This window comes from Salvelinus sp. IW2-2015, unplaced genomic scaffold (assembly GCF_002910315.2).
Source record: "Salvelinus sp. IW2-2015 unplaced genomic scaffold, ASM291031v2 Un_scaffold3125, whole genome shotgun sequence".
In the NCBI taxonomy this organism is placed as follows: domain Eukaryota; kingdom Metazoa; phylum Chordata; class Actinopteri; order Salmoniformes; family Salmonidae; genus Salvelinus; species Salvelinus sp. IW2-2015.
The window spans coordinates 21844-30526 of NW_019944415.1; the positions used below are offsets into that span (position 1 = coordinate 21844).

At 43.2% G+C, this 8683-nt stretch overlaps 1 pseudogene; it reads left to right on the forward strand.

The window, feature by feature from the left end:
* The first annotated feature begins 1407 nt into the window (after positions 1-1407).
* LOC112075389 (nuclear receptor coactivator 2-like) overlaps positions 1408-8683 on the forward strand; it is a 61612-nt pseudogene continuing 54336 nt past the window's right edge.

Here is an 8683-nt window from a genome sequence, read left to right on the forward strand (position 1 = left end):
TCAGAGAGGATTAGCTAGTTATCGCCTTTCATCCCAAATGGCACCTATTCCCTATGTAGTGCACTTCCCTCTGAGATGGGCCTAAATAGCTCTTCATCAAAAGTATTGGACTGTAGGGAATAGGGGTGTCAGTTGGGACACGGCCGTCTTGTCAGTGCTGATTTAAGGAAATGAGAAAAAGTTCTGCTCCTATTCCTATTAGTCAAGTCTATCCACAGTCTTCCCCTACGAGGTCGCGGACTGACGGACTTTTATTCTGTTCTACCTGATATTTAATTTTGCACCCACCTGGTGTTCCAGGTATAAATCAGTCCCTGATTAGAGACATGTATGTTGTATGGTGTGTATGTATGTATGTTATGTGGTGTGTGTGATGTGGTGGTGTGTGTGTGTGTGTGTGTGTGTGTGTGTGTGTGTGTGTGTGGTGTGTGTGTGTGTGTGTGTGTGTGTGTGTGTGTTGTGTGTGTGTATGCTGTGTGTATGTATGTATGGTGTGTGTGTATGCATGTGTGTATGTATGTATGTATGGTATGTGTGTATGTATGTGTGTGTGGATGCATGTATATATGTGGTGTATGTGTGTGTGGATGTATGTATGTATTGTATGTATGGGTATGATATGTATGTATGTATGTATGTATGTAATGTGATGTGTGTATGCATGTATATATGTGTGTATCGACATGTATATATGTGTGTATGTGTGTGTGATATGCATGTAATGTGTGTGTGTGTATGTATGTTATGTAGTGTATGGTATGTGTGTAATGTTGTATGTGTGTATGTAGTATGTGTGTGTGTATGATGTAATATATGTGTGTATGTAATGTATGTATGGTATGTTGTGTTGGTATTGTGTATGTGGTGATCGTGATGTGTGGTATGATTATATATGTGTGTATGTGTGTGTGTATGCATGTTATATGTGTGTGTGTGTGTGTGTGTGGTGTGTATGTATGTATGTATGGTATGTATGTATGTATGTAATGTAGTGTATGTATGTATGTATGTATGTATTGTATGGTATGTATGTACTAGTATGTATGTATGTTATTGTTGTGTTGTGTGTGTGTGTGTGTGTGTGTGTGTGTGTGTTATGTATGTGTGTGTGTATGCCATGTATTATATGTGTGTATGTGTGGTGTATGCATGTTATATGTGTGTGGTATGTATGTTATGTATGTATGTAATGTATGTATGTATGTATGTGTGTGTGTACTATTTATATATATGTATGTATTTTTTATTTTATTTGTATTTTTTTATGTATATACATTTGAACGTGGTTATGAGTGAGGGCACTATAGAGGGCAGCAGGTAACCTAGAGGTTAAAGCGTTGTGTCAGACACCAAAAGGTCGCAGGTTCGAATCTCTGAGCTGTGCTCCTAATTGCTACAGGGTTGATCATGGCAGTCCCTGGCTGTGACCCCAKTCTCCGAGGGGGTCTCAYGGAGAGTTGGGACATGCAACAAAAATAAAAAGATTTCCAATTCACACATGCCTATAATAGACACTGGTACTTGTGTGTGAAACAGGACAAATGTAAACTCCCACTTAGTTATTATTCTAGTTCTTATGCCTCCTGTAGCTACTGTAGCCTGTTCCAGTTGTCAGGAGGACTAATCAATTACTGCAGGAATGTGTGTGCTGAGCAATCTTGCCAGGCAGGAAGAAAGGGAGGAAGACAAGGAGAGAGAGAGAGGGTTAGAGAGGGTGAAGACTGGGAAAGAGAGAGGGGTAGAGAGGGAGGAAGACAGGGAAAGAGAGAGGGTTAGAGAGGGAGGAAGACAGGGAAAGAGTGAGGGGTAGAGAGGGAGGAAGACAGGGAAAGAGTGAGGGGTAGATGGAGAGAGAGAAGCACAAAAACTTCTGCAGTTCTGTCACACGCTGGGTCTGTACATAGTCAATGGTAGGCTTCGAGGACACTCCTATGGTAGGTACACCGATACCTCGTCAGTAGTACTTTATCACTGACCTTGACCCAGAGTCTCTCAGCGTTCAGTCAGCCCACTGACACCCCTATGAGATCACAGCAAAACCAGTCTACTTGAACAGAGCTATACTCAATCATGAGGCATCAAAGCCAAAGGAACTGAATAATATTAAGAAATGCTYTAGATGGAAGGAAAGTAGTGTGGAAACCTACCAAYAAAWAKWWWMASAKKAKAWWRWKWKRCRRTTWMASAKKWRRRRSMYSAKAAKYRMTRWCWSTYWWAMWGWYYYMGTYWAKWRYMSYSWYMYYYYKSRKWAKACAGTATATTTGATCTTTCAGGRTCCCTATCAAATCTAAAAATGTCAACTGGACAACCTAAGAAAATACAATGACAAATGGTTTGTTGAAGAATACAAAAACCGAAGAAAATATTGAGAAACATATCCAAGCAAAAACATAGAGCCTCAGAAAAGTCTACAGCTTCACTATGGTGAATCACTAAAACAATACAGAAATACACTACGGAAAAAGCAGGAACCTGCACAACAGGAATCAGTTCAATGTATTAAAGAATCCATAGAATCGAACCACTTCTGGGAAAATTGGAAAACACTAAACAAACAACAACAACACGAAGATTTATCTATCCAAAACGGAGATGTATGGAAAAACCACTTCTCCAATCTTTTTGGCCCTATAGCAAAGAACAAACATTAAAAACATATACATGATACAAATACAAATCTTAGAGTCAACTATTAAAGACTACCAGAACCCACTGGATTCTCCAATTACATTCAATGAGCTACATGACAAAATACAAACCCTCCAACCCAAAAAGGCCTGTGATGTTGATGGTATCCTAAATGAAATGATAAAATATACAGACAACAAATTCCAATTAGCTATACCTAAACTCTTTAACATCATCCTCAGCTCTGGCATCTTCCCCAATATTTGGAACCAAGGACCGATCACCCCAATCCACAAAGCGGAGACAAATTTGACCCCAATAACTACCGTGGGATTTGCGTCAACAGCAACCTTAGGAAAATCCTCTGCATTATCATTTACAGCAGACTTTCCRCAGTGAAAACAATGTACTAAGCAAATGTCAAATTGACTTTTTACCAAATTACCGTACGACAGACCACGTATTCACTCTGCACACCCTAATTGACAAACAAGCAAACCAAAACAAAGGCAAATTCTACTCATACTTTGTTGATTTCAAATAAGATTTTGACTCAATTTGGCACGAGGGTCTGCTATACAAATTGATGAAAATAGTTTTGGGGGGAAAATACATATTGTATTGGATATGACTGAGAAGACACAGTGACTGGTCGTAAGACAAAAGCAAAAACTCAAGCTAAATGGGAAATATTATCAACATTTACTTTGCATTTTTACTGGCCTGTTCCCTCAGTGCCGGCGAGAGGACACATAATTTTGGACTGCCAAAACTGCACATTTTGGCTTTTCACCAACAAATCCATGTTTGAATTTTTCTTCATCTTTTGATGTTTCAATGTTTTATCTTATTGTATGGAATATATAATTTTGGAAAGAAATATGCTTCTTAGGTTCTGAGGTAGTTGTCACAGTGTAAGTAGGAAATGCACTTCGTTCTCTACTCTCCCCTGGAGCAGAGTGAGCACCAGCGCTGTCGCTCCCTGGGCGCCAGAGTTGTTCTGTGACGACCGTCTCTATGAGCCAGACTGTGCTCACTGAGTCTACGTACCTACTCTCTCTCTCTCGTCTCTCTTCTCTCTCTCCTCTCTCTCTCTCTCTCTCTCTCCGTCTTCTCTCTCTCTCTCTCTCTTCCCCCCCCCCCCCCCCCCCCCCCCCCACGCCTCCCCCCCACCGCTGTTCTCCTAGGTAAGAATACACTGTCCTAGAACACCAAGTCTTCTGAGAGCCTCTATGAAGCCTGGCTTGGGTAAGGATCTTGGTGAGGACGAAGCATTCCAGATGTTTCACCTAGCAGAACAGATGGAGAAGACTGTCGCTTTCACGCCACAGAGACGCACCAACAGGAGGGTGAGACTTGATCCAGACAAGAGCCGCTATATTCATCTTGATACTACAGTTAATTAGACTAGGCAGCTATAAATCTTTGACTAGGCAAGAGCCGTAGTATCATAACTAGACTACCAGACAGAGGCCTATTTCATCTTAAGACTACCTGACAAGCTGTCACTTAGACCAAAAGCTATACACTTGCTACCTCACCGTAATTAGACAAGGCCTGTGATCAATCTTATAAGACCATCCAGACATGAGAGTATTATACTTAGGACAGTCATTAACGCTGATACACTAGAACTAAGCCTGTATCATTTCTAAAGGCCTTATGACTAGACATACCCTTGACTAAGGCCTGATATCATCTTAGCTACCGAGACTAGGCCTATATCATCTTTAGAACCTAACCCTAACAAGCCCTGCTAATCCATCTTAGACTACCTGACAAGGGCCTGTATCATCTTAGACTTAACCAGACAGGCCAGTGATCATCTTAGACTACCAGACAAGGCCTATATCATCTTAGACAAGGCTATATCCTCTTAGACTACCAGACCAGGCCTGTTTATTCTTAAGACCTAACAGACAAGGCCTTATCATCTTAGACTACCAGACGAAGGACTATATCATCTAGACAAGGCCTATATCATCTTACGACTACCAGAAAGGCCTGTACATCTTAGACTACAGACAAGGCGCTGTATCTTCTTAGAAGCTACCAGACAGGCTATATCATCTTAACAAGGTCCCTCCTGTATCATCTTAGACTACCAGACAGGCCTGTATTTATCTTAGGACTACCAGACAAGGCTGTTATCATCTAGACTAACAGACAAGGCCCTATATCATCTTAGACAAGGCCTATTATCGCAATTTAGACTAACAGACAAAGGCTGTTATCCTCTTAGACTACCAGACAAGGCCTGATCCTCTTTAGACTAACTGACAAGCCTATATTATATCTTAGACTACCTGAACAAGGCCTATATTATCTTAGCCTACCTGACAAGCTTATGCAATCTTAGACTACTGACAAGGCCGTATCATCTTAGAATACAGACAAGGCCTGTTATCCTCTTAGACTACCAGACAAGGCCTATTCATCTTGACTACCAGACAAGGCGTATTATATCTAGGTAAACCAGACAAGGTTCTATATCATCTTAGACTACCAGACAAGGCCTGTTAATCATCTTAGACTACCAGACAAGGCCTGTAAATCCTCTTAGACTACCTGAACAAGGCCTATATTTATTAGATACTGACAAGGCCTATATTATCTTTAGACTACGCTGACAAGCGCTGTATGCATCTTAGACTACCTGACAAGGCCTGTTATCATCTTAAGAGCTACCTGACTAAGGCCTGTATGCATTTAGACTACCTGACAAGGCCTGTATCATCTTAGAACTACCTGAAAGGCCCTGTATTCATCTTAGAGCTTACGAGAAACAGGCCTGTATCCTCTTTAAGACTACCAGACAGGCTGTATATCTTACGACTACCAGACAAGGCCTGTATACAGCTTAGATATCCAGACAAGGCCTGTAATTATCTTAGACTATCAGACAAGGCTGTATCATCTTAAGACTACCAGACAAGCTCTGTATCCTCTTAGAGCTACCTGACAAGGCCTGTATCATCTTTAGACTACGACAGGCCTGTATCATCTTAGACTACCAGACAAAGGCCTGTATCCTCTTAGCTACCAGACCAAGGCCTGGTATTATCTTAGATACAGACAGGCCTGTATATCTTAGAGCTACCAGACAAGGCCTGTATCCTCTTAGACTCACCTGACAAGGCCTGTAATCAATCTTAAGACGTACCGACAGGCTTATCATCTTAAAGACTACCTGACAAGGCCTGTATATCTTAGACTACCAGACAAGGCCTATATCATCTTAAAGACTATCCAGACAAGGCTATATTATCTTAGAAAGGCCTATATCTCTTAGACTACCGCAGACGAGGCTGTATCAATCTTTAGACTACCTGACCAAGGCCTGTATCATCTTAGACTACCAGACAAGGCCTGTATCATCTTAGACTAGCCAGACAAAGCCTATATCCTCTTAGACTACCAGACAAGGCCTATATGCATCTTAGACTACCAGACAAGCTGTATTATCTTAGACTACAGACGAAGGCCCTAATATCATCTTAGACTACCTGATAAGGCTTATATATCTTTAGACTACCTGAGAGCCTGTTCATCTTATGAGAATTACAACACATCATGTTGATTTTCATGGATGCATCAAGCAGTTTACGTTTCCAGCCCCATCCCTCAGCTGTGCCGGGGGCCTGCTTTGTTTGTTTTGACTCCCAGCATGCCTTAACTCCTCCTCGGCCGCTGTGCGTCTCTCTGCAGTGTTGCGTATCGGCCAGGCATTCAGCCCCATCTCCAGGTTCTCTCTGCTCCGGCGGGCACCATCGTGTCGGCTCACACCAAGAGCAGCTGGTCGCGCTCCCCTGCCACCAGCGAACCCCAGCTCTACATGTCTCTACAACCTGCTCCAGAGGTATCGTCCCTGACCTAACCCTCGCCTAACCCCAGCTTACATGTCTCTAACACTGCTAGCAGAGGAGGTTCCTATCCCTGACCCCTAACCATAACCCCTGACGCCTAACCCCAGCTCTACATGTCTCTACCTGTACAGAGGTACGTTCCTGACCCAGTAACCCCAGCTCTACATGTCCTATACACCTGCTACAGAGTACGTACCTGACCTCTGACCTGACCTATCCTGACGCTAATTATCCGGCGGCTAACCCCAGCTCTTACAGTCTCTACACCTGCTACAGAGGTACGCTTCCCTGACCTTACCCCTAACCCAGCTCTACATGTCTCTACAGAACCTGCTACAGAGGTAACGTTCCTGACCCTAACCCGCAGCTTCTACAATGTCTTCTAACACTGCTCAGGTAGCGTTCCCTGACCCTAATCCCAGCTCCTACTGTCTCTTACAACCTGCTACAGAGGTACGTTCCCTGACCCCTGACCCCTAACCAGCCTCTACATGTCTCTAACCTGCTACAGAGGTACGTTCCCTGACCCCTAATCCAGCTCTACATGTCTCTACACTGCTACAGAGGTACGTTTCCTGACCTAACCTCCTGCCCTAACCCCAGCTCTACATGTCTCTACACCTGCTACAGAGGTACGTTCGCTGACCCTCATCCCAGCTCTACATGTCTTCTACACCTGCTACAGGTACGTTCCCTTGACCCTACCACCCTGACCCTAACCCCAGCTCTAGCATGTCTCTTACAACCTGCTAACAGAGGTACGTTCCGCTAACCCTTGACCCCTAACCCCAGTCTCCATGTTCTACAACCTGCTACAGAGGTACGTTCCCTAACCCTTGAACCCCTAACCCAGCTCTACATGTCTCTATAGGGTAAGGGAATATCTTACTCTGTCAATATATGGGCTGAATAAAAAAAGTTGTGCCATCTAAATGCTCTGTGTGCAGAATTTGAGCTCGTTAACATTAGGGGTTCCGGGTGTAACCAGAGAGTGGTTAACATTAGGGTTTCAGGGGTGTAACCAGAAGTGGTTAACATTAGGGGTTCAGGGTGTTAACAGAGAGTGGTTAACATTAGGGGTTCAGGGTGTAACCAGAGAGTTGGTTTAACATTAGGGGTTGCAGGGTGTAACCAGCGAGTGGTTAACATTAGGCGTTTCAGGGTGTAAGCCAGAGAGTGCGTTAACATTAGGGTTTTCAGGGTGTAACCAAAGAGAAGTGGTTAACATTAGGGGTTCAGGGTGTAACCAGAGAGTGGTTAACATTAGGGGTTTCAGGGTGTACCCAGAGTGGTTCACATTAGGGGTTCAGGGTGTAGACCAGAGAGTGTCTAACATTGGGTTTCAGGGTGTAACCAGAGAGTGGTTAACATTAGGGGTTCAGGGTGTATAGTGGTGAACAGTGTGTGTGTGTGAGTAATAGACGCATGTTTTGCCCAGAGTCCTACTCAGTGGCCTCATCATACATATTCTACGTTGAACAAAAATATTAACACAACATGTAAGTGTTTTTTCCATGTTTTCATGAGATTATCTGAATAAAAAATCCCAGAAATGTTTACATACACACAAAAAGCTTATTTCTCTAAAATCGTTGTACACAAATTTGTTTACATCCCTGTTTATTCGCGCAGTTCTCCTTTGCAAGATAATTCCATCCACTGACCAGGTGTAAGCATATGCAAGAAGCCTGATTTTTAAGCAGATGATAATTTACACAGGTGCTACCTGTGTGCTTGGTAAGTATGCCGCTCTTCAAATTAGGTAGTTTTTGTCACACTACACAATGCCACAGATGTTCTCAAGTTTTGAGTGAGAGTGAAATTGCATGCTGAGCTGCAGGAATGTCCAACGGAGCTGTTTGCCAGTGAATTGAATGTTCTTTTCTGTCTGTGTGTCGTGTTTTACTGCTCTCTGGTATGTTCTGCTTTTCTCTCTCTCTGTGGTGGTGGTTGTGTGTGTGTGTGTGTTTGTGTGTGGTGTGTGTGTGTGTGTGTGTGTGTGTGTGTGTGGTGTGTGTGTGTGTGTGTTGTGTGTTGTGTGGTATGGTGTGTAGTATGTTGTGTGTGCTGTTGCATGTGTGTGTTATACTGCATCTGTGTGGTATGCTTATTGGGTTATGCATTATCTGTTGTGTGTGTGTGTGTGTTTCTGCTCTGGTGTCTGATGGTATGTGTGGTAACTCCACCTT